The sequence below is a fragment of the Oncorhynchus mykiss genome, chromosome 12 (assembly GCF_057628025.1).
Source record: "Oncorhynchus mykiss isolate SJ-2025 chromosome 12, ASM5762802v1, whole genome shotgun sequence".
Classification (NCBI taxonomy): domain Eukaryota; kingdom Metazoa; phylum Chordata; class Actinopteri; order Salmoniformes; family Salmonidae; genus Oncorhynchus; species Oncorhynchus mykiss.
In genome coordinates this window covers 58,569,780-58,597,423 of record NC_143033.1, presented here as the reverse complement: position 1 = coordinate 58,597,423, position 27,644 = coordinate 58,569,780, and the positions used below count along the sequence as shown (strand labels likewise).

Sequence of the window (27,644 nt, the reverse complement as noted above, 5' to 3'; positions counted from 1 at the left end):
CTACCGCTAGCTGTCCATACTGATGGTGTACGGTTGATATACTGTATGCATTGAACTTCCTGGACAAGTGGACGAAGATTTGACTAATAGTCTCCTTATGAAGATTACAGAAAGAAAATCTATGGAGAAAATAAGCTCTCCTCTCTCTCTTCTCCCAGCCACTTTCCCTCAACATGACAGTGGCTCAATTAACATATGCATGCACTCACAGAAAAATTGCCTGTGAAAATACAGCACGATTGACACATGATGACAAGAGCAGGCATGGCATGACTGGTGGTGTTGTCTGGGACCACGGACTGGTCTGGTACAGTTGAAGTCGGAAGTTTACATACACTTAGGTTGGAGTCATAAAAACTTGTTTTTCAACCACTCCGCACATTTCTTGTTAACAAACTATAGTTTTGACAAGTCGGTTAGGACATCTACTTTGTGCATGACACAAGTCATTTTTCCAACAGTTGTTTACAGACAGAATATTTCACTTATAATTCACTGTATCACAATTCCAGTGGGTCATAAGTTTACATGCATTAAGTTGACTGTGCCTTTAAACAGCTTGGAAAATTCCAGAAAATTATGTCATGGCTTTAGAAGCTTCTGATAGGCTAATTGACATCATTTGAGTCAATTGGAGGTGAACCTGTGGATGTATTTCAAGGCCTACCTTCAAACTCAGTGCCTATTTGCTTGACATCATGGGAAAATCAAAAGAAATCAGCCAAGACCTCAGAAAAATAATTGGAGACCTCCACAAGTCTGGTTCATCCTTGGGAGCAATTTCCAAATGCCTGAAGGTACCATGTTCATCTCTACAAACAATAGTACGCAAGTATAAACACCATGGGACCACACAGATGTCAAACCGCTCAGGAAGGAGACCCATTCTGTCTCCTAGAGATGAACATACTTTGGTGCGAAAAGTGCAAATCAATCCCAGAACAACAGCAAAGGACCGTGTGAAGCTGCTGGAGGAAACAGGTACAAAAGTATCTATATTCACAGTAAAAAAGAGTTCTATGTCGATATAACCTGAAAGGCCGCTCAGCAAGGAAGAAGCCACTGCTCCAGGTACACCATCCCAACCGTGAAGCACAGGGGTGGCATCATCATGTTGTGGGGATGCTTTGCTGCAGGAGGTGTACTTCACAAAAAAGATGGCATCATGAGGAGAAAATTATGTAGATACAGTGCCTTGCGAAAGTATTCGGCCCCCTTGAACTTTGCGACCTTTTGCCACATTTCAGGCTACAAACATGAAGATATAAAACTGTATTTTTTTGTGAAGAATCAACAACAAGTGGGACACAATCATGAAGTGGAACGACATTTATTGGATATTTCAAACTTTTTTAACAAATCAAAAACTGAAAAATTGGGCGTGCAAAATGATTCAGCCCCTTTACTTTCAGGGCAGAAAACTCTCTCCAGAAGTTCAGTGAGGATCTCTGAATGATCCAATGTTGACCTAAATGACTAATGATGATAAATACAATCCACCTGTGTGTATTTAAGTCTCCGTATAAATGCACCTGCACTGTGATAGTCTCAGAGGTCCGTCAAAAGCGCAGAGAGCATCATGAAGAACAAGGAACACACCAGGCAGGTCCGAGATACTGTTGTGAAGAAGTTTAAAGCCGGATTTGGATACAAAAAGATTTCCCAAGCTTTGAACATCCCAAGGAGCACTGTGCAAGCGGTAATATTGAAATGGAAGGAGTATCAGACCACTGTAAATCTACCAAGACCTGGCCGTCCCTCTAAACTTTCAGCTCATACAAGGAGAAGACTGATCAGAGATGCAGCCAAGAGGCCCATGATCACTCTGGATGAACTGCAGAGATCTACAGCTGAGGTGGGAGACTCTGTCCATAGGACAACAATCAGTCGTATATTGCACAAATCTGGCCTTTATGGAAGAGTGGCAAGAAGAAAGCCATTTCTTAAAGATATCCATAAAAAGTGTCGTTTAAAGTTTGCCACAAGCAACCTGGGAGACACACCAAACATGTGGAAGAAGGTGCTCTGGTCAGATGAAACCAAAATTGAACTTTTTGGCAACAATGCAAAACGTTATGTTTGGCGTAAAAGCAACACAGCTCATCACCCTGAACACACCATCCCCACTGTCAAACATGGTGGTGGCAGCATCATGGTTTGGGCCTGCTTTTCTTCAGCAGGGACAGGGAAGAATGTTAAAATTGATGGGAAGATGGATGGAGCCAAATACAGGACCATTCTGGAAGAAAACCTGATGGAGTCTGCAAAAGACCTGAGACTGGGACGGAGATTTGTCTTCCAACAAGACAATGATCCAAAACATAAAGCAAAATCTACAATGGAATGGTTCAAAAATAAACATATCCAGGTGTTAGAATGGCCAAGTCAAAGTCCAGACCTGAATCCAATCGAGAATCTGTGGAAAGAACTGAAAACTGCTGTTCACAAATGCTCTCTATCCAACCTCACTGAGCTCGAGCTGTTTTGCAAGGAGGAATGGGAAAAAATGTCAGTCTTTCGATGTGCAAAACTGATAGAGACATACCCCAAGCGACTTACAGCTGTAATCACAGCAAAAGGTGGCGCTACAAAGTATTAACTTAAGGGGGCTGAATAATTTTGCACGCCCAATTTTTCAGTTTTTGATTTGTTAAAAAAGTTTGAAATATCCAATAAATGTCGTTCCACTTCATGATTGAGTCCCACTTGTTGTTGATTCTTTACAAAAAAATACAGTTTTATATCTTTATGTTTGAAGCCTGAAATGTGGCAAAAGGTCGCAAAGTTCAAGGGGGCCGAATACTTTCGCAAGGCACTGTATATTGAAGCAACATTTCAAGACATCAGTTAAAGCTTGAACACAAATGGGTCTTCCAAATGACCCCAAGCATACTTGACCCCAAGCAAAATGGCTTGATGACAACAAAGTCAAGGTATTAGAGTGGCCATCACAAAGCCCTGACCTCAATCCTATCGACATTTGGGGGCAGAACTGAAAAAGCGTGTGCGAGCAAAAGAGGCCTACAAACCTGACTCAGTTACGCCAGGTCTGTCAGGAGGAATGGGCCAAAATTCACCCAACTTATTGTGAGAAGCTTGTGGAAGGCTACCCAAAACGTTTGACCCAAGTTAAACAATTTAAAGACAATGCTACCAAATACTAATTGAGTGTATGTAAACTTCTGACCCACTGGGAATGTGATGGAAGAAATAAAAGCTGAAATAAATAATTCTCTCTACTATTATTCTGACATTTCACATTGTTAAAATAAAGTGGTGATCCTAACTGACGTAAAACAGGGAATATTTATTCGGATTAAATGTCATGAATTGTGAAAAACTGCATTTAAATGTATTTGGCTAAGGTGTATGTAAACTTCCAACTTCAACTGTATACATACAGCTGATAAAGGAAATGCTTTAGTAAATGAGGGATACAAAGAATATTGAAAGCAGGTTCTTCCACTAGAGGTCGACCAATTAATCAGAATGGCCGATTAATTAGGGCCGATTTCACGTTTTCATAACAATCGGTAATCGGAATGTTTGGACACCACCGATCATGGCCGATTACATTGCACTCCACGAGGAGACTGCAGTGCAGCAAGGAGGTGCTAGCTAGCATTAAATGTATCTTATAAAAAACAATCAATCTTAACATAGTCACTAGTTAACTACATGGTTGATGATATTACTAGGTTATCTAGCTTGTCCTGCGTTGCATATAATCATTGCGGTGCCTGTTAATTTATCTGTTAACTACCTGTTATGCGAGTGCAGCAAGGAGCCAAGGTAAGGTGCTAGCATTAAATGTATCTTATAAAAAACAATCAATCTTAACATAATCACTAGTTAACTACATGGTTGATGATATTACTAGTTTATCTAGCTTGTCCTGCGTTGCATATAATCGATGCGGTGCCTGTTAATTTATCATTGAATCACAGCCTACTTCGCCAAACGGGTGATTTAACAAGCGCATTCGCGAAAAAAGAATGGTCGTTGCACCAATGTACCTAACCATAAACATCAATGCCTTTCTTAAAATCAATACACAAGTACATATTTTTAAACCTGCATATTTTGTTATTATTGCCTGCTAACATGAATTTATTTTAACTAGGGAAATTGTGTCACTTCTCACGTTCATTGCACCCAGAGTCAGGGTATATGCAACAGTTTGGGCCACGTGGCTCGTTGCGAACTAATTTGCCAGAATTGTACATAATTATGACATAGCATTGAAGGTTGTGCAATGTAACAGCAATATTTAGACTTAGGAATGCCACCCGTTACAATAAAATACGGAACGGTTCCATATTTCACTGAAATAATAAACGTTTTGTTTTCGAAATGATGGTTTCCGGATTCGACCATATTAATGAACAAAGGCTCGTATTTCTGTGTGTTATTATATTATAATTAAGTCTATGATTTGATAGAGCAGTCTGACTGAGCGGTGGTAGGCAGCAGCAAGCTCGTAAGCATTCATTCAAACAGCACTTTCCTGCACTTTTCAGTAGCTCTTCGCAATGTTTCAAGCATTGCGCTGAGATTAGGCTGGCAATACTAAAATACCTATTAGAACATCCAATAGTCAAAGGTATATGAAATACAAATGGTATGGAGAGAAATAGTCCTATAATTCGTATAATAACTACAACCTAAAACTTCTTACCTGGGAACATTGAAGACTAATGTTAAAAGGAACCACCAGCTTTCATATGTTCTCATGTTCTGAGCAAGGAACTTAAACGTTAGCTTTTTTTACATGGCACATATTGCACTTTTACTTTCTTCTCCAAACACTTTGTTTTTGCATTATTTAAACCAAGTATTTAAACCAAATTGACAATTTTTCATTATTTATTTGAGACTAAATTGATTTTTATTTATGTATTATATTAAGTATCAGTATTGTTGTAATTGTCATTATTACAAATATCTATATCTATATATATATATATAATTCGGCCGATTAATCGGTATCGGCTTTTGTTCGTCCTCCAATAATCGGTATTGGTGTTGAAAAATCATAATCGGTCGACCTCTAGCTTCTACACAGGTGTGGTTCCTGAGTTACGTCCCATCATGCTTAGGGTCAAGTATAGAAATGGCTAGTATTATTTTGGCTAACATGGCTAGAAGAAGAGATATCTGTGACTTTGAAAGAGGGGTCTCAAAGGAGCATAGAGGGTTTAAAAACTGTGTGTGTGTCAGTCACCAGATCTCATCCCAATTGAACACTTATGGGAGATTCTGGAGCGGCACCTGAGACAGCATTTTCCACCACCATCAACAAAACACCAAATTATAGAATTTCTCGAGGAAGAATGGTGTCTCATCCCTCCAATAGGATTCCAGATTGTAGAATTTATGCCAAGGCGCATCGAAGCTGTTCTGGCGGCTCGTGGTGGCCCAACGCCCTATTAAGACACTTTGGTGTTGTTTCCTTTATTTTGGCAGTTCCCTGTATCTATATAACTGAATAGTGACACAACGAAAATAAAGCTTTTCTTTCAAATAAATCAAATCAAAAAGACAACACGCTGTCACACTTAGAGAATAAAATATCAAATCTTCATGTTACTGCCTAAGAATACCCCTTAACCATGGTATATTCCATATATACCACATCCCCAGCCCTTATTAATTAAATAGAAGAGAACATTCGTAACACAATCAACTCCATGGATAAACGGCGAGAGAGAGGGAGACGTTCAGTTTAGCCCATCCCCTCATCACATTCATTTAAAGCTAGGAGCTAGTCTCTGGTTGGAACATTTGATCCTATCTGAAAGGGAGGGGATAGATAGTTGCTGAAAAAGCTGTATTTAAGAGCTCAAGGGGATAGCAGCCAAGTTAGTGACACAAACTACTGGAGTCAGTCGCACACCACGACACACACGACAACCAGGCCGGGAGAGACTAGGCATCATTGATAGGCAACACATCTGCACAACACTACACACCATGACATCAATCAGGGTATCGATGCATGAGAGAAACCAAGAAGATAGGCAACGCCTCCTCCAGCACAACACTACACATGAGTGACTTGCATCGAAACCCAACAATGAATTGCATTGAAGTCAGCATGTTGAATAAAATTAAATTTTTACATACATTACATACTCAACCGGCTGTTACCGCTGTTGGTCTTTTTGTTGGTAGAAATGTGAGACAATATAGCCACAGGAAAGTAGAATTAAATCACCAAATCAAAGTGCTGGCATGAGCAGACCATGTAAACACTTGCAGGAACTCGGCAGGTATGCATGCGTGACGTGCATGTATTTTCCTCTTGTGTGCATGCTTCAGGTGATAGAAATCTTAACGCACTACCAGCGCTTTGAAAAGTTCATGTAATTATACTTTCCTGTGGATATATTGTGTCGCATTCCTATCTGCAAAGGGACCAACCGCATGGGCAACCGACAAAGTAAGTTCGTAAAATATTCTACATTCTGGCTTTTAGAGGTCATGAGAGGAAACTTTCCTCATGCAAACGCTAATTTCTGCCCGACGTAGAATTCAATCCAATTCAACATTGGGTTTCCAGGCAAATGGGTGACCAGTGCATTTGTCATTCCGAGAGGAAAATGCCTCCGGGTGACATCAACAACAAGGGCAGAGATGTATGGCTGTCTGTCAGTGTAAATCACTCAGCCAGACCCCGCCAGCACCCACTCTCTACCCCACCCCACCCGCTGGTCCCTTCATGTGGCTGTGGGCTCACTGGGCTGAGGTCATGGGACCATGGGACTCCCCCTGATCTGATCTCACCCAGGCCCCAACGAAAATCCGCAAATTAAAAAGACCCAGGGGTGACATCAACAGCTGGCACGAACCCTGAGAAGGGATAAGGGGCCTGACGTCATGAGTCACGCACGGCTATAGCGTGTCAGAGGAAAGGAGAGAGGGAGGGAGGGAGGGAGAGAGAGAGAGGAGACAGTGAGAGGGAGCGAGAACAAGAATGAGAATAAGAGAAGAGAGAGGGAGAAAAACATCCAAAGTCATCCACCTCACGCATGGGTGGGGCCCTAGTTTATGACCACTATACACGTGCAACAACTGATTGATATACAACTATGGACATCTGAGCATTGGCAACGTAACTAAAACTACAACACCATTGATCATTACAGAGTGACTTGTGCACTACCGAGCCAAGAAGTCTGTCTGCACCAGATCAGGGTTAGACTAATCTAAACAACGGATCTGTCACAAACGGCACCCTATTTAGTAGTACACTACTTTTGATCGGGGCCCATGGGGGTCTGGTCAAAAATAGTGCACTATATAGGGGACGCAGCTAACATCTGGCCTTCAGATGCAGATGCAGCTGGGTCGTCCCCAAAACACAACAATAACAGAAGCTAAATCAGAGAGAACATTGTAAACTGGATGTGAACTATGTATTTACAGAGATGGACAGGGGGAGATGTTATTGTAAACAGAGGACAGTGTGAAGTCACAGCTACAGCTGGAGACATATACTGTACACACACACGCACACACCCATATGCCGGGCCAAATCTGCCCCCTAAAATACCTTGCTCTAGCTGTGTGTCTCCCATACGACAGATGGACAGAGGTTGCTACTGTAATGAAGGACCAGTCTGAGTAGTGAGGAGGAAGCTTGAACGCCTGTCCTGTCCCTGCCTTGCCCTGAGACATGGCGTTGTTCCTATGGTGCCATAGGATTCTACAACCCATAGGAATCTCTAGTCTAGAGCCATGTCTGAGGGCAAGGCCCAGCCTTGCCACGCTAGACTACATTATGGAGCCTGGCAGCTGCTTTCCCTATCCACGTTTACTAGGCCCAAATTAGAGACCCACAGCGGAACTTGGTCCTTTAACAAAGAAAAAGGAAGTAAAAAATAAAAAGATAATGACAACTACTACTCCGCCATCACCACACCCTGACATAGGTTTAGAGGAAACGTCTGGAAATAATATCCTTAATTCAGGGTTTTAGCTTTAAATCAGGTTTCACTATCTCTTTTTATTGTATAGCCTATACCAGTAGTCATCAAACTTAGTCTTAGTCAAGATCACTTTCTGAGTCAAAATGTAAGTCGAGGTCTACCGCTCAGTAATAGATAATATGTTTTGTTTTACTGTACTGATGGCCTGCATCTGAAGTTCAGTCTGAGGGGAGGGAGGGAGCAGCAGAGCTGCCTCTCGCTGAAAAAAGGGGACACAGTCTTCCAGCTGATGGTGAAACTTAAGTCGCATCAATGCACAATACAATACACAAACCGCAAATAATACCAATGCAAGCTTATTGAAACACTTTGCTATACTCATTAATTGCAGCTGCAGTGCTGGTTGGTTGTGGAGTGAGTGGAAGTAGCAAACGAGCATTTTCTGACTTAAAAACTGTTGACAGTGCTGAATAACAACTTAAACATGAACTTACTAATAAAACAGCAGCTATTCGTTGAGTCTTTAGTCATGGTTTTAAAAGTTTTGAAATCTCACATGATCAACTTTGCTGTGCGCTCGAGACTTCTTTTTACAGTCTACGATCACGATCGACCGGTGATTGGTGACCACTGGCCTATACCATACGATCATGTTCACATGCAACACAACACCTAGCATTGTGGAAGTTGTGGAATTACTGATATAAAACTACTGATATCAAAATCTGTCAATAATGGGAGGAGAAAATATTTCACTGTCCTTGTACTGTATTCAATACTTGCTAACTTTGCAAATTCAGTATCTAATCTTCGCCCACATTGAACATTCTACACTGAACAAAAATAGAATCGCAACATGTTTATTATTTTTATTTCACCTTTATTTAAACAGGTAGGCCAGCTGAGAACAAGTTCTCATTTACAACTGCGACCTGGCCAAGATAAAGCAAAGCAGTGCGACAAAAACAACAACGCAGACTTACACATAGATAGATGTGCAGATGATGATGTGCAAGTAGAGATACTGGGGAGCAAAAGGATAAGGATAAGTATCAATATGGGGATGAGGTTGGGTGTGCTATTTACAGATTGGCTGTGTACAGGTACAGTGATCGGTAAGCTGCTCTGACAGCTGATGCTTAAAGTTAGAGAGGGAGATATAAGACTCCAGCTTCAGTGATTTTTGCAATTCGTTCCAGTCATTGGCAGCAGAGAACTGGAAGGAAAGGCGGCCAAAGGAAGTGTTGGGGATGACTGAAGAAATATACCTGCTGGAGCGCATGCTACGGGTGGGTGTTGCTATGGTGATCAGTGAGCTGAGATAAGGCGGGGCTTTACCTAGCATAGACTTATAGATGACCTGGAGCCAGTGGGTTTGGCGACAAATATGTAGTGAGGGCCAGTCAACGAGAGCATACAGGTCGGCAGTGGTGGGTATTATATGGGTCTTTGGTGACAAAACGGATGGCACTGTGATAGACTACATCCAGTTTGCAGAGTAGCGTGTTGGAGGCTATTTTGTAAATGACATCGCCGAAGTCAAGGAATGGTAGGATAGTCCGTTTTACGAGGGTATGTTTGGCAGCATGAGTGCGTCACTTGAGTGGGTTGAGTCACTGACGTGATCTTCCTGTCTGGGTTGGCGCCCCCCCTTGGGTTGTGCCGTGGCGGAGATCTTTGTGGGCTATACTCGGCCTTGTCTGAGGATGGTAAGATGGTGGTTGAAGATATCCCTCTAGTGGTGTGGGGACTGTGCGTTGGCAAAGTGGGTGGGGTTATATCCTGCCTGTTTGGCCCTGTCCAGGGGTATCATCGGATGGGGCCACAGTGTCTCCTGACCCCTCCAGTCTCAGCATCCAGTATTTATGCTGCAGTAGTTTATGTGTCGGGGGGCTAGGGTCAGTCTGTTATATCTGGAGTATTTCTCCTGTCTTATCCGGTGTCCTGTGTGAATTTAAGTATGCACTCTCTAATTGTCTCTTTCTCTCTCTCTCAGACGACCTGAGCCCTACGACCATGCCTCAGGACTACCTGGCATGATGACTCCTTGCTGTCCCCAGTCCACCTGGCCGTGCTGCTGCTCCAGTTTCAACTGTTCTGCCTGCGGCTATGGAACCCTGACCTGTTCACCTGACGTGCTACCTGTCCCAGACCTGCTGTTTTCAACTCTCTCGAGACAGCAGGAGCGGTAGAGATACTCTCAATGATCGGTTATGAAAAGCCAACTGACATTTACTCCTGAGGTGCTGACTTGTTGCACCCTCGACAACTACTGTGATTATTATTATTTGACCATGCCGTCATTTATGAACATTTGAACATCTTGGCCATGTTCTGTTATAATCTCCACCCGGCATAGCCAGAAGAGGACTGGCCACCCATCATAGCCTGGTTCCTCTCTAGGTTTCTTCCTAGGTTTTGGCCTTTCTAGGGAGTTTTTCCTAGCCACCGTGCTTCTACACCTGCATTGCTTGCTGTTTGGGGTTTTAGGTTGGGTTACACATATAGCCCTTCTTACATATCAGCTGATGTAAGTGCGTCACTTGAGTGGGTTGAGTCACTGACGTGATCTTCCTGTCTGGGTTGGCGATGAATACATTTGATTTGATTTTGATTTTAGTGAAGGATGCTTTGTTGCGAAATAGGAAGCTGATTCTAGATTTAATTTTGGATTGGAGATGCTTAATGTGAGTCTGGAAGGAGTGTTTACAGTATAACCAGACACCTAGGTATTTGTAGTTGTCCACATATTCTAGGTCACAACCGTCCAGAGTAGTGATGCTATTCGGGTGGAAGGGTGCGGGCAGCAATCGATTGAAGAGCATGCACTTAGTTTTACTTGAATTTAAAAGCAGTTGGAGGCCACGGAAGGAGTGTTGTATGGCGTTGAAGCTTGTTTGGAGGTTTGTTAGCACAGTGTCCAAAGAAGGGCCAGATGTATACAGAATGGTGTCGTATGCGTAGAGGTGGATCAGAGAATTACCAGCAGCAAGAGTGACATCATTGATATATACAGAGAAAAACTTGTTTGGAGAATTGAACCCTGTGGCACACCCATAGAGACTGCCAGAGGTCCGGACAACAGGCCCTCTGATTTGCCACCCTGAACTCTATCTGAGAGATAGTTGGTGAACCAGGTGAGGCAGTCATTTGAGAAGCCAAGGCTAAATCTGAATCTGCAGATAAAAATGCGGTGATTGACAGAGTCGAAAGCCTTGGCCAGGTCGATGAAGACGGCTGCACAGTACTGTCTTTTATCAATGCCGGTTATGATATCGTTTAGGACCTTGAGCATGGCTGAGGGTCACCCATGACCAGCTCGGAAACCAGATTGCATAGTGGAGAAGGTACGGTGGGATTCGAAATGGTCGGTGATCTGTTTGTTAACTTGGCTTTCAAAGTTTTTAGAAAGGCAGGGCAGAATGGATAAAGGTCTATAACAGTTTGGGTCTAGATTGTCTCCCCCTTTGAAGAGGGGGATGACCGCGGCAGCTTTCCAATCTTTGGGGATCTCAGATGATACGAAAGAGAGGTTGAATAGGCTAGTAATAGGGGTTATTTTAGAAAGAGGGTCCAGATTGTCTGGCCCAGCTGATTTGTAGTGATCCAGATTTTGCAGCTCTTTCAGAACATCAGCTGTCTGGATTTGTGTGAAGGAGAAGCGGGGGGTGGGGGCTTGGGCAAGTTGCTGCAGGGGGTGCTGAGATGTTGGCCGGGGTAGGGGTAGCCAGGTGGAAAGTATGCTCAGCCGTAGAAAAATGCTTATTGAAATGATCGACTATCATAGATTTATCGGTGGTGACAGTGTTTCCTAGCCTCAGTGCAGTGGGCAGCTGGGAGGAGGTGCTCTTATTCTCCATGGACTTTACAGTGTCCCCAAACTTTTTGGAATTAGTGCTACAGGATGCAAATTTCTGTTTGAAAAAGCTAGCCTTAGCTTTCCTAACTGACTGAGTATATTGGTTCCTGACTTCCCTGAAAAGTTGCATATGTAGAGTGTTGGTCCCATATTTCATGAGCTGAAATAAAAGATGCCAGAAATGTTCCATATGTTCCATATGTCACCTATTGAGCATGTTTGGAATGCTCTGGATCGACATGTACGACAGCGTGTTCCAGTTCCCGTCAATATCCAGCAACTTCACACAGACATTGAAGAGGAGTGGGACAACACTCCATAGGCCACAATAAACAGCCTAATCAACTCTATGTGAAGACCTGTCGCACTGCATGAGGTAAATGGTGTTCACAGCAGATGCTGGCTAGTTTTCTGTTCCCCTCCCTTACAGATAATGATTATCTGTATTCCCAGTCATGCAAAATCCATAGATTAGGACCTGATGCATTTATTTCCATTTACTGATTTCCTTATTTGAACTGTACCTCAGTAAAATCTTTGAAATTGTTGTATGTTGCATTTACATGCTGTTGTTTGTGACAGTGTCTATGTTTTGCATTGCTTACAAGACTATGCATTATCTTCTTTTTTAGATACGCCCACACTTCACTTACAATCAACCGACTGTGAACATTGTCCAGAAGCCACTATTTGTACCTTGGTCCGGTTAGCAGCAGTCTGGCGCTGGGCTATAAACAGCATCAAACATAGACACACAGACAGACACACTGAAATGTCTTCATTTGGTTTTTGTACGGGCCTGAGAAAAAGGGGCCTGGGAACCAAAATCACTGAGTCTCCATTTCAAAGGGACTAGAAACCACAGGGCGCACACACATTTTTTTGCTCTGTTAACAATGGTCACTCCTCCTCCTCCTCTTCTCTGTCTACTCCTTTTCTCCTCCATCTATATCTGTTTAAAAAGCTGGGGGAGAGAGATCTCATCCTCCTTCTTCTCTCCAATCCTTTGTAGCCACGATTAAAGACATTCCTATCCAGCTCAATCAAAGTCGGACTGTCTCAAAATACTCCAAGGCAAGAATCTAACAGCCTCAAAAACAAACAGACCATCAGAAAAAATGTGAAAATAAATAGTAGCTGTGGTGAGAAGTCAATCATTTCTTTCCCCCTCTTTGCCCTGTGGCTCTTCTTTTTTCATGTGCCAATAAGCGGCAGCTCTGCGACTGAGAAGCATTCTACTTGGTCATCTGCTGCCAGGCAGGAAGGAGCTGAGCCTAGACACTTATGTTAGGGTGAGTTAGAGGAGAGAAGAGAGGGGGAACCAAAATAAGACATCTTGGGGAAATGTTAAGAGAGTGGGGACCGTTAAAGAGGGTGAACCAGGCAGGAAGGAGTTGAGCCAGCTACTTATTTCAGGCTGAGACAAGAGAGAAGGGGAACCAAAAAAAGACAGGGGAAAAGCTAAGAGATGGGTCCCAAAAAGTAGGGGTGTTAGACTAGAGAGTATGGCGGAACCAAAAAGAGAAAAAAGGGAACTAAGAGTTAGAAGAGAGAAAGAGCTTGCACCTCTCATCGACAGCCTCTACACTTCAATTTCCATCCATTGACTCAACAAAGCTCAGGGATTTTAAAGGCCGATCCGCCTACACGATTGATGAAATACCACACAATAAAATTAAAAGTCAGAAGTAAAATCGATCAATTCAGTTGGAGATCAAATAAATATCTCAACGTGTCTATTCTATCATGTATGTAGGGTGTGGGTGAGGAGGAGTGAGATTGGGGAGGAGAATGGAGTAAGGCTTTTCAAAGGAGTTCAACCCGAGGCCAGTTAAGCCTGCCAAGCTAGTGTACGTCAACAAATAATTCTATTAACCCAGCCCCCAGCTAACACACAGACATACTCTCATCCTCCTCCTCTCCCTCCAGCACCACCAAAATATCAAAATATGTGGCTGCTGACCTGGTCTCCGTTCTGACCCTCAGATTTCCAGTAGAGCTGGTCAACTGTGTGTGTGTGTGTGTGTGTGTGTGTGTGTGTGTGTCTGTGCACGGTGTGTACAAAACATTAAGAACACCTGCTCTTTCCATGACATAGACTGACCAGGTGAAAGCTATGATCCCTTATTGATGTCACCTGTTAAATCCAATTCAATCAGTGTAGAAGTACCTTTGAAGAGGGTATGGTAGTAGGTGCCAGGCGCACCGGTTTGTGTGTATCAAGAACTGTAATGCTGCTGGGTTTTTCATGTTCAACAGTTTTGCGTGTGTATAAAGAATGGTCCAGCACCCAAAGGACATCCAGCCAACTCGACGCAACTGTGGGAAAAATTGGAGGGAAAATGGGCCAGCATCCCTGTGGAACGCTTTTGACACCTTGTAGAGTCAATGCCCTGACGAATTGAGGTTGTTATAAGGGGAAAAGGTGGGTGCAACTCAATATTAGAAAGATGTTCTTAATGTTTTGTACACAAAGTGTATGAGTGTTTGGTGTGTGTGTGTGTGTGTGTGTGTGTGTGTGTGTGTGTGTGTGTGTGTGTGTGTGTGTGTGTGTGTGTGTGTGCGCTTGCATGTGTCTGTGTGTGCGTCAGCCGGTCAGCTGAATGCCTGTGCTACTGCTTCACAGCTGGCCTCCAGCATCAGAGAGACAATCCAACTCTGTGAGCCTGATCCAAACTGCTCTGGCTAGCTGAGCCAGGTTGCTCAAGATCCCATTTGAAATCCGATGTCCGTCCAGGTACCCAGGACATCGGGAGATGCGTTCAAAACCATCCATTAGGAGCAACTATGAGTGCTATTACCATCAAGTAGGCTTCAAGCCCAGTGAGGCACTCATTTTTTTCTATTTAGTTTTAACCTTATCATAAACGTTAACGCTTAACTTAACCATTCATAATGAATGACTAAACTTAATGAGCAGCAGCTGCAGCAGGAAGAGCAAACCAGGGTTTCCAAAACATCTCAAAATGTGACGTTTGGAGCAACTTTCGAAATTTAACCTTTCGACAAACATCAGAATCTGAAGTCAAATTTGTCAAACCATGAGATTTTTTGGGGCCTGGCTGGCTGGCTGCAAGGCCAGACTGGGAATCCCTCCACTCTACCGTCAAACAGACACCTGGCCCAACACACACACACACAAAAAACGGAGACTGGATTAAAGAGTCAAGAAGAGAGGAGTAACGTTGAGGAGTTTCAGCTCCTCAGAGGGTCTGTGGTTTAGCCAGTCTAGAGCCCCCGCCAGCCTGGTTCTCAGGACCAACATGTCTGTCTCATGTTCTCCAGCTCAGGCAGTCAGTAGGAGTCTGAGGTTATTAGATATATTCAAACAGCAACACTTCCTCAGAACCGCGTGAACTTCCTGTCCCCATCAGAGATTTGTGTGAACAACAGACGGACGGTTCCTGGGGAAAAGATTAGTTGGCCTGCCACCCGCCCGCTTGTTTGACGCAGATACTGTCCTTATCATGGGTATTAGAGACTGAGAGTGAGTGTGTGTGTGTGTGTGCAATGGACTAGGTGTATACGGATGTCTGTGATTGTGCGAGGGAGTGTGTCTTATGTTTGTGTTTGTGTTTTCCGCTTGTCTATGCAAGTGTGTGTGCGAGACAAGAAACAGTGTGTGCGTGTGTGAGCATGTGTGTGTTTCCCTCTAGTTGCCCAACCTAGGGAGGGTTGAGAAGTAACCCAACAACGTGCTGTGTGGAGGAGTGAAGGAGTGCAGCTCAACCTCAGGGTTAGGGCAAGGGGGCACAAAGGGGTGGGGAACAAACCCTTTCCAAGGGACCAATAATCACCCAGGACAGTATTTCCACTATTATGAATTATAAGATTATAACTCCAAATATTTTATTCAATTAAAACAAAGTTATATTTCATGGTCCATAACCAGCCCCTGGTAATAAACGATTGGTGCAACCTTGACTCCAACCAAAACACTCTCCCTGGGTTTGCAATGCAGTGCACACAGTACGATGGTGCAGTTCAATCATATACTGAACAAAAATATAAACGCAACATGCAAAGTCCCCTGTTTCATTAGCTGAAATAAAAGATCCCAGAAATGTTCCACATGCACAAAAAGCTTATTTTGCAAAAACTGTGTTCACAGACTTGTTTACATCCTTTCCCAAGATAATGAATCCACCTGAAAGGTGGTGTGGCATATCAAGAAGGTAATTAAACAGCATGAACTTTACACAGGTGCGGGGGACAATAAAAGGCCACAGATGTCTCAAGTTTTGAGGGAGCGAGCAATTGGCATGCTGACTGCAGGAATGCCAAATAATTTAATGTTAATTTTTCTACCATAAGCCGCCTTCAATGTTATTTTAGAGTCCAAACCGGCCTCACAACCGCAGACCACATGTAAACACGCCAGCATAGGACCTCCACATCTGACTTCTTCACCTGCGAGATCGTCTGAGACCAGCCATCCGGACAGTTGATGAAACTGTGGGTTTGAACAACTAAAGAATTTCTGTACAAACTGTCATAAACCGTCTCAAGTAAGCTCATCTGCACGCTCGTCGTACTCACTAGGGTCTTGACCTGAATGCGGTTAGGCGTCGTAACCAACTTCAGTGGGCAAATCATCATCATGACAATTTGTACAGAAATGGTTTGGCGCCCCCCTTGGGTTGTGCCGTGGCAGAGATCTTTGTGGGCTATACTCGGCCTTGTCTCAGGATGGTAAGTTGGTGGTTGAAGATATCCCTCTAGTGGTGTGGGGGCTGTGCGTTGGCAAAGTGGGTGGGGTTATATCCTGCCTGTTTGGCCCTGTCCGGGTTATCATCGAATGGGGCCACAGTGTCTCCTGACCACTCCTGTCTCAGCCTCCAGTATTTATGCTGCAGTAGTTTATGTGTCAGGGGGCTAGGGTCAGTCTGTTATATCTGGATTATTTCTCCTGTCTTATCCGGTGTGAATTTAAGTATGCTCTCTCTAATTCTCTCTTTCTCTCTTTCTCTCTCTCGGAGGACCTGAGCCCTAGGACCATCCCCAGTCCACCTGGCCGTGCTGCTGCTCCAGTTTCAACTGTTCTGCCTGCGGCTATGGAATCCTGACCTGTTCACTGGACGTGCTACCAGTCCCAGACCTGCTGTTTTCAACTCTCTAGAGACAGAAGGAGCGGTAGAGATACTCTCAATGATCGGCTATGAAAAGCCAACTGACATTTACTCTCGACAACTACTATGATTATTATTATTTGACCATGCTGGTCATTTATGAACATTTGAACATCTTGGCCATGGTCTGTTATAATCTCCACTCGGCACAAGCCAGAAGAGGACTGGCCACCCCTCATAGCCTGGTTCCTCTCTAGGTTTCTTCCTAGGATTTGGCCTTTCTAGGGAGTTTTTCCTAGCCACCGTGCTTCTACACCTGTATTGCTTGCTGTTGTGGTTTTAGGCTGGGTTTCTGTACAGCACTTTGTGACATCAGCTGATGTAAGAAGGGCTTTATAAATACATTTGATTTGATCTTTGATGGCCACTGGCACGCTGGAGAAGTGTGCTCTTCACGGATGAATCCCGGTTTCAACTGTACCGGGCAGATGGCAGATGTGTGTATGGCGTTGTGTGGGCAAGCGTGTGTATGGTGTCGTGTGGGCGAGCAGTTTGTTGATGTCAACGTTGTGAACAGTGTGCCCCATGGTGGCGGTGGGGTTATGGTACAGACAGGCATAAGCTACGGACAACAAACACAATAAAATTTTATTGATGGCAATGTGAATGAAGAGATCCTGAGGCTCATTGTCGTGCCATTAATCCGCCGCCATCACCTCATGTTTCAGCATGATAATGCAAGGCCCCATGTCGCAAGGATCTGTACACAATTCCTGAAAGCTGAACATTTCTTAGTTCTTCCATGGCCTGCATATTCACCAGACATGTCACTCATTGAGCATGTTGGGATGCTATGGATTAATGTGTACGACAGCGTGTTCCAGCTTACAGCAATATCCAGCAACTTCACACAGCCATTGAAGAGAAGTGGGACAACATTCCACAGGCCACAATCAACAGCCTGATCAACTCTATTCGAAGGAGATGTGTCGCGCTGCATGAGGCAAATGGTGGTCACACCAGATACTGACTGGTTTTCTAATCCCCAACCTCTTTTTTTTTAAGGTACTGTATCTGTGACCAAAAAGATGCATATTTGTTTTCCCAATCATTTGAAAACCATAGATTAGGGCCTAATGCATGTATTTCAATTGACTGATTTCCTTATATTCCTGATTTCCTTATAAAATCTCTGAAATTGTTGCATTTTGCGTTTATATTTTTGTTCAGTGCGGATAGACTACAGACTGAGACCAGGGACTCCTGATTGAGGAACACTTTCCTTTTCTTTTTCTGAGATCTACAGAAGCATCTGGAAAGTTGGTATTGACTCTCAACTCACAGCCCCTTTTCTCTCCTTCCAAATACTTCAGGAAAAGGAAGCATTACCGCTTCAGCCCTGTCAAAACAAGAGGCCTGGCTGGCCTGTGTACGCATGTGTCAGATTTCCCCCTGGCTTTATTGACACTGTCAGTCCCAGATCCAGTACAGCTCGCCACAGAGAAGGACTCGGGGGAAAACAGATCCCATAATGAGGACAAAATAATTATCCCCGGCCAGCCAGCCCAGACCCAAATCTGCGAGGGTGCTTTCTTAAAGTATGAGCTCTCCCGATCCTGACCTGAATCATGACTCCTCTTACAATGAGCACCGGCCAGGCTGTCAGACTTTCTCTCCTTACTTAGAAGGGGATTAGCATTAGAGGAAGAAGGAGGGTCAAGGAATGAAAGCAAACACAGGGAACTTGAAGGTTAATTATCATTAGTAATGGGAGAAAAAAATCTTTACAGGCACATATCACAATATTATTTTGCACTATATTATATTGATTTGTAAAAAATAAATGAAAATGTTTCATTGTTATTGTTTTTGCTCGGTAGCGTTATCTAGTTCTAGTCGGCTGTACCTGAGCCAAAACTCCGGTATTTTTCATTCTCCATCTTCTCTTTAGAGTCAACATGTTTTCAGCACTTTTAGTCCCATGACTAATCTAAACTCATTTTCTCATGTTCTCTTTTGCCTGTCTGAAGCAGACAACGGTGTGTGTATTTCACAAATAACGGAATGACAGTACAGACTCATTAAGGCCTAAGCACCCCAGCCAGCAATGAACACTCTTGAATAAATGGGGTTGCAGACAGTGCAGTTACACCGAGTTGCCAGCAGGATGTGCAGTGTTACATCCAGCCTCACAGCACTAAAAGGGACAAGAGGACCATACACAGGGTCAGAAACGCATTACTGCACCACTGACCTGCCTGAGTCCCCAGCTAAAAGTGTGACACAACACACACACGCGCGGACACACACACGCGCGGACACACACACACGCGGACACACACACACACACACACACAACCAAACACTCCGATTGGGCAGATAGGGGTCAGACAGTCACCCCTATTGGTTAAGTCTACAGTCACTCACAACCCGCTGGGCAAAAACTGGTTGAATCAATATTGTTTCCACGTCATTTCAACCCCCAAAATCTATGTGATGACGTTGAACCAACGTGGAAAACTGATTGGACAAAAAGCCATTAACGTAAGGGCATTTCATCTTTCTTTACCCAACTTTTAACCTATATCCAATGACATGCTGAAATGTGTTGTTGATTTCACGTTGAATTCACATTAGTTGATAATTCAACCAAATGTAAATCAAAACTAGACGATGAACTTACGTCTGTGCCCAGTGGGAATGTACCTACCTCTGTCTGTCTGTCCCCTAGCTCCAACATTAACACTTAATTAATTCCTCAGATACAAATAGCAGGAACTGATAGAGTTGAAAAGTCACAAGGATTTACCGTATTGTACAATATGAGTACAATAAGAGCATTCTGAGAGGATTTCATACATTCGGAAAGTATTCAGACACCTTCCTTGACTTTTTCCACATTTTGTTACATTACGGCCTTATTCTAAAATCTATTAAATTGTTTTTTTCCCCTCATTAATCTACACAAAATACCCAATGATGACAAAGCAAAAACAATTAACCTTTTTTTGTGGTAATTTATTAAAATAAAAGTACATAAGTATTCAGACCATTTACTCAATACTTTGTTGAAGCACCTTTGGCAGCGATTACAGCGAGTATTCTTGGGTATGACGCTACAAGCTTGGCACACCTGTATTTCTCCCAGTTTCTCCCATTCTTCTCTGCAGATCCTCTCAAGCTGTCAGGTTGGATGGGGAACGTCACTGCACAGCTATTATAAAGGTCTCTCCAGAGATGTTAGATTGGGTTCAAGTCCAGGCTCTGGCTGGGCCACTCAAGGACTTGTCCTAAAGCCACTCCTGCGTTGTCTTGGTTGTGTGCTTAGGATCGTTGTCCTGTTGGAAGGTGAACCTTCATCCCAGTCTGAGGTCCTGTGCGCTCTGGAGCAAGATTTCATCAAGGATCTCTATGTAGTATGCTCCATTCATCTTTGCCTCGATCCTGACTAGTCTCCCAGTCCCTGCCACTAAAAAACATCCCCATAGCATGATGTTACCACCACCATACTTCACCGTAGGGATGGTGCCATGTTTCCTCCAGACGTGACACTTGGCATTCAGGCCAAAAGAGTTAATTCATTGTTACATCAGACCAGAGAATCTTGTTGTTCATTGTCTGAGAGTCTTTAGGTGCCTTTTGGCAAACTCCAAGCAGGCTGTCATGTGAATTTTACTGAGGAGTGGCTTACATCTGGCCACTCTACCATAAAGGCCTGATTGGGGTAGTGCTGCAGAGATGGTTGTCCTTCTGGAAGGTTCTCCCATCTCCACAGAGGAACTCTGGAGCTCTGTCAGGTTGACTATCGGGTTCTTGGTCACCTCTCTGACCAATTTTTAATTTTTGTACCTATTCCCAGATCTGCGCATCACACAATCCTGTCTTGGAGCTCTACGGACAATTGCTTCGACCTCATGGCTTGGTTTTTGCTCTGACATGCACTGTCAGCTGTGGGACTTTATATAGACAGGTGTGTCCTTTTCCAAAACATGAATCATGAATTTACCACAGGTGGACTCCAATCAATTTGTAGAAACATATCAAGGATGATTAATAGAAACAGGATGCACCTGAGCTCAATTTTGTGTTTCACAGCAAAGGGTCTGAATACTTATGTAAATGAGGTATTTATGTTTTTTAATACATTTGAAAACATTCCTAAAAACTGTTTTCGCTTTGTCATTATGGGGTATTGTGTGTAGATTGCTGAGAAAAAAATATTTAATCCATTTTAGAATAAGGCTGTAACGTAACAAAATGTGGAAAAAGTCAAGGTGTCTGAATATTTTCAGAATGCACTGTATGAGACACACTCACACACACTGCTTCTTCTAACAATGAAGTAAAAGATGAATGACACAGCAAAATGGCAATGTTCCATTTCTATATGCTCTTTGTGTCCAGTGTCACAATGCTTTTCAATTCAAGCCACAAGTGGGCCAGTAACATGCGTATCGCCATGGAGATGGCTTGGAGACAGCTTGGACAGTGACCTTTGCCCTCCCCTCCTTAGTTCTTCACAGGTTTAGTATCTCTGCCACACACACACACAGACTAGAACACACACACACTCTAGAACACACTGGACTAGAACACACTATCGCCACTCTATCACCCCCAGGCCCACACTATCCATGTCAAACCTTCAGGTCAGGGATCATCAACTAGATTCAGCCACAGGCCAATTTTTTTCTTGAGCGGATGGTCACAGGGTGGGAACATAATTACAAATAATTTGTAGACTGCAAATTGACCGTAAGAAACCCAAACAGATTTAACATCGGACTAAAACATAATAATTTCAAACCTTGCTTACATTTGTATACAATCGCATACATCTCTCTATTATGTGTGGGAATACTTTGGAACAGATTTCCAAAATTTAAATAACTTGTTTATACAGGTTTCTATGACCAAAAATTTTAAAAAATATATATATTTTTTTATTCTCAGAAAACGTCATGAAATCACCCGCGGGACAAAATTGTCTCAAGGGCTGCCAGTTGGGGAACCATGCACCTATACACTAGTAGTAGCTGTGACAGTCAATCACTGTCAGTGGGAGTAGTAGTAGTTGTAGATATACACTACCGTTTAAAAGTTTGGAGTCACTTAGAAATGTCCTTGTTTTTTAAAGTAAAGCAACATTTTTGTCCATTAAAATAAAATAAAATAGTTCAGAAATACAGTGTAGACATTGTTAATGTTGTAAATTACTATTGTAGCTGGAAACAGCTGTGGGCGAGTGGTTTGCTGATGTCAATGTTGTGAACAGAGTGCCCCATGGTGGCGGTGGAGTTATGGTATGGGGAGGCATAAGCTACAGACAACAAACACAACTGCATTTCATCGATGTCAATTTGAATGCACTGAGATACCGTGACGAGATCCTGAGGCTCATTGTCGTGCCATTCATCTGCCGCCATCACCTCATGTTTCATCATGATAATGATGGCCCCATGTAGCAAGGATTCCTGGAAGCTGAAAATGTCTTCCTGCATACTCGCCAGACATGTCACCCGTATACGACAGTTTGTTCCAGTTCACCCCAATATCCAGCAACTTCGCACAGCAATTAAAGAGGAGTGGAACAACATTCCACAGGCCACAATCAACAGCCTGATCAACTCTATTCGAAGGAGATGTGTCGCGCTGCATGAAGCAGCGACTGGTTTTCTGATTCACGCCCCTACCTTTTTTAAAGGTATCTGTGACCAACAGATGCATATCTGTATTCCTAGTCATGTGAAATCCATAGATTCGGGCCTAATTCATTTATTTCAATTGACTGATTTCCTTATATGAACTGTAACTCAGTAAAATCATAGAAATTGTTGCGTATTGCGTTTACATTTGTGTACAGTGTAATATAGTAGTAGACAGGGTCCTCCAACGTGAGATTACTGGGGGATATAGGGAAAAATCAAGCCTTCTCTACATCATATGATTCGTCTAACAAACGCAAGTTGGAAGAAAGTGGAGGGAGAGAATTAGCCTAGGAGGAGGCAGAGAGGGAGAGAAGTCAGTGCAGGGGAGGCAGGGCAGGCGAGAGACATATGGAAAACGTTGCTTGGATGGGTGGATCTGAGGAACGTGCCGGGCCGAGCCGTCGTCTGTAACCAGCCTTGCCTTTGGACCTGCTCTCTCTCTTCTGTTCATCTCCAGCTCTGTGCCTCCTCCTCCCCCTCCTCTCCTCTAAAAAAGCCCTAACCACCCGGCCACATCGCATCAGACAGACGCCCATGTGCCAAAGCACCACTATGAGCTGTAGTGTACTGCACCAGTCACCGCTTTCTAGGCTGGAAGCTGGGACCATACATACACTAATGTTTCTTATTATTTTTAATATCAGGGACCGACAAGCTGTGTTTTTTCCTCCTTGGGGGGACACGGATACTGCAACATTTTGTGAATTAAGCCCTTTTTTCTACTTACCGAGAGTCAGATGAACTCATGGATACCTTTTTTACTTCTCTGTGAGCAGTTTGAAAGTAGTTGACGCTAGTTGATGGAGCCATTGCTAACTAAAGTTAGCGCAATGACTGAAAGTCTACAGGATCAACTAGCATGCTATACTAGCATATCCCTTTAAACTAACACTGTAGAACTGACTAAATGACTGCCATCTCAGGGCCCGGTGTCGGTCAACGGGGGAAGTGGAGAAGCACTGCCATACATTATGCCCTTATGGGAAATCCATAGGAATTCAATCACTTTTTGACAGCAGCTGTTTAATTGAAATAAAACCTTCCATGTATGTTTGCCCATGGTAGAAGTGGTCAGAAAGTGACTTTCTGGACCTGAATTCCAAAACATTCAGGAGATAGAGATGCTCAAAGTTGACCCCTTTTGCATACCTCACCCTACCATGAGACATACCAGTGTCTTCATCACTGGAAAAGATAAACGGTTAAGTGTGATATAATTTAAAAGTTTACAAACAGGGTTGTCAAATTATTGGATAATTTCTTGAAAAATATGTTTTTGAATAAAAATCACCTTTAATGTCAATTATCTAAAACATGAAAACTCCCGTTTTTTTCCCATATTTGCGTATGTCGTAGCATATGTGCCCGCCTTCGGTTGAGACACAACATGCTCTTGAATATAGAGTGTCAATTCAATCATAGAAATATAGTTCATAGAATGGACCTATCCTTTCAGACCACAGCAATTTAACTGGTCCACAGCTAATTTAACTGGTACACCATTGAAATGTAAATGTAATTACAATTTTCACTTCTAATTACTACCACAAAGATAGCTGCTGGTCCACCCACCGTCGAATGTCAACATAAATGGTCATGTTACTATTCTAGTATCTATAATTCTAAGATTTCAATAGGTTTTCTATAGTATAATTTAAAACAACAGATAGGCAACATTCTTGGATGTGTCGACCTCCAACCATCTTTGTGGTACCATTTGAAATTCTAAATTTCTATTTTATTCCAATTTTAGTACATTTATCAGCCAAAACATGACACCCACCCTGTATTCAAGAGCATGTTGTGTCGCATTCGATGGCGGTCACAACACAAAAACCTCAGAAGATGTAAAATAGGGTCTAAGTTATAACAATATATATACGAATATGAAAAAAGTTTTTAGATCATTGACATTTAATGTAAAAAAGTATAATATATATATATTTTTAATCATAATTGTAAAACAGTTTGGCTACCCTGCTTTGTAATCTTTTAAATTATATCAATTTCAACTGTTTTTCTTTTCTGTATTGGTATGGTGGGTTATGCAAAATAGGTCAACCTTGAGCACCTTAATGTCTTGAATGTTTTGGCATTAATGTCCAAAAAGTCACTGTTTGAGCACTTCTACAATGAGCAAATATGTATGGAAGGCTTTGTTCAAATCACAAGGGGCGCTGTCAAAAAGTGATTGAATTCAAATTAATTTACCCCTTAGCAACTGTTCTAGGTCCTGTGTTGTTGTTTGGGTCATTATGGTTGAAATCAGGACTCTCGTCTACTCCCTACTGTTAAGTAGAGTAGAGAGTAGCTATAGGCCCTCCTGTGTTGCTCAGTGGGTAAGAGTGTGACACTGTGACACTACAAATGTACAATATGCACTCACTGTACTTTAAGTCACTTTGAATTTTTTAAAACCCTCTAGTCTACTAAATGGTATATTATTAGGACACGACCTGGCTGTTGGCTAACCAAGGCTACTGTGAAGAGTCAGTCAGCCTAAATAAAACCCCCGCATAAAAATAAAAGCCTGCGCCCATATAAAGACACACACAGGCTGGCAGATGACACCGAGAGAGAGCAGGGTTGGTTTTAGTACGCTCGCCTTTAACGAGAGACAGGTGCGTTTTTTACACACATCCACATAAAATAAAAAATGATGGGCTGTCGGGCGTGTTTTTAATATCCTCCTTTCATTTGCAGATGAAGCACTTTCACAATACACCCCCACACCACCTCACTCACCCTCTCTCACACACACACACACACACACACACACACGCACACATGCGCCCACACACATGCACGCACGCACACACACACACACAAGCACTGTATAGTGTGTGTAAGGACCTTGTGGAATTTCTCTTTTCTCTTCACAAGGGCAGTACAAAAGGCTGGAAACTCAGCACCTGAGACAAAAAAAATAAGCTTGCACGCACTCACGCACACACACACACACGTTCTCTTACACACTCTATCCCTCACACACACACACACACACACACACACACACACACACACACACACAAACAAATGTTCACACCCACGTGCATGCATACACCCAGAGAGCAGGTAGGGTGGAAAGGCAAGTGTGTGTGTGTGTGTGTGTGTGTGTGTGTGTGTGTGTGTGTGTGTGTGTGTGTGTGTGTGTATGAAGGTGTTTAGAATTCAGATGATGGTTACTGAGACTGTTTTGGGAGCCTAACGTAATGTAGTGGAATGCTACAGTGCCTGTAGTGACTAACACCTTCGGAGACCGCAAGGAGATCAGGTTTCTACTGTATAGCCAGCTAAACTCACACATACCGACACACACACAACCACACTACTCAGCTTTTACAGTCTCCAATAAAGACACAAACATGCAATCTGGATTGTATCAATACCAACACTTTCAGATGTCCATTGATAGGTCAGATTCTGTCTGCCTGCAACATAGCGGTACTACAGAGACATTGAGTATGTACTGTATGTGGCATTATCATTAGCTAGCAGTTCTTCCATTGGAAATCCCCTCCCTCTATGGGTTACTGAAACATGTTTTGAGTAATTGAAGAGGATGGAGGAACTTGTGGAAGAAAAACACATCAAACTAGACCCAAACGCTGACGTCTTCCTGCACAAAAACACACTCTCTCTCTCTCTTCCTCTCTTTCTCTCTCTCCCCCTCTCTCTCTCCATGTGACCCAGGACCTCTCCATCCCTCCATCCATTCCTCTGCTCCAAAGTGGAACCCATAATCAGTCCTCTGCAGTCTTTGTAGGAAAGACGGAGTCATGAAGAAACAGGCCAATTAAAAGAAGACAAATTAAATCCCTCGGGTTGTTATTGTTCTTCTTGCTGCATGTGAATATGGCCGAGACACAAACAACAGCCTTGACAACGCTGGAGTAAATACACATAAACGAATCAGCTGGGTTCGCTGTGATGTGGTGACGGCTCTTACAATAGCTTGTAATTGGGAGGAGTAATTGTTATTTACACCGCGTTAATTCACTTTCCCTTTAGAAAGCAGGGAGGTAAAGCTTACTGTGATTGATGACTAGTGAGAATACATTGACAAATCCTTCAGAATAAGAGTAAACAAGGCTGTAATGTGAGGTACACTCTTAGAAAAAAGGGTTCCAAAAGGGTTCTTAACGGGATGGGGTAGGCATACGGTTCTACCAAGAATCATTTTGATCAGAAAAACCCTTTCTGGAAGAAAGAGTTCTTTGATGATTCTTTGGAAGTCAAGAAGGGTTCTATGCCTCCCGGGTGGTGCAGTGGTTAAGGGCGCTGTACTGCAGCGCCCGCTGTGCCATCAGAGTCCCTGGGTTCGCGACGCACAATTGGCCTAGCGTCGTCCAGGTTAGGGAGGGATTGGTCGGTAGGGATCTCCTTGTCTCATCGCGCACCAGTGACTCCTGTGGCGGGCCGGGCGCAGTGCACGCTAGCCAAGGTTGCCAGTAGCCTCCGACACATTGGTGCGGCTGGCTTCCGGGTTGGATGTGCGCTGTGTTAAGAAGCAGTACGGCTGGTTGGGTTGTGTATCGGAGGACGCATGACATTCAGCCTTCGTCTCTCCCGAGCCCATACGGGAGTTGTAGCAATGAGACAAGATAGTAGCTACTACAACAATTGGATACCATGAAATTGGGGAGAAAAAGGGGTAAAACATTTTTAAAAAAAGAAGGGTTCTACATAGAACCATATATAATATTTCCCAGCATGCTCTATTGCAGGGAGATTTTCAGAATTGTTTGTTTTATGTGTAATATCTATGTTTTTGCGTTGATTGGTAGATTTTTATGCTACACAAATCTGTTGGATTTAATCCACCCATTACTGAGATGCTTGTTCCAGTTTAGATGATTGTTGGTAGTCTCAGTATTCAATCTTCCCTATCCTGGCAGTCATTCTGAATGAAGGTTGTGGGTGATTAAAAATAGCACTTCTTGGAGACCCTAACTCTGGCTGGATTCCAATAGGAATTACACATCACTTTGCAAGCCAGTTTAATGAGACTTACAGGCCTGATGTGGCCTGTAAACCAGGAGATTCCTAACACCACTGTGTTAGGGTATAACTAGGC

The 27,644-nt window shown here is 43.2% G+C and overlaps 1 protein-coding gene across 1 annotated transcript in view; it reads right to left on the bottom strand.

The window, feature by feature from the left end:
* LOC110537840 (E3 ubiquitin-protein ligase RNF43) overlaps window positions 1-27,644 on the bottom strand; it is a 178,624-nt gene that overhangs the window by 64,459 nt on the left and 86,521 nt on the right. The window lies entirely within an intron of this gene.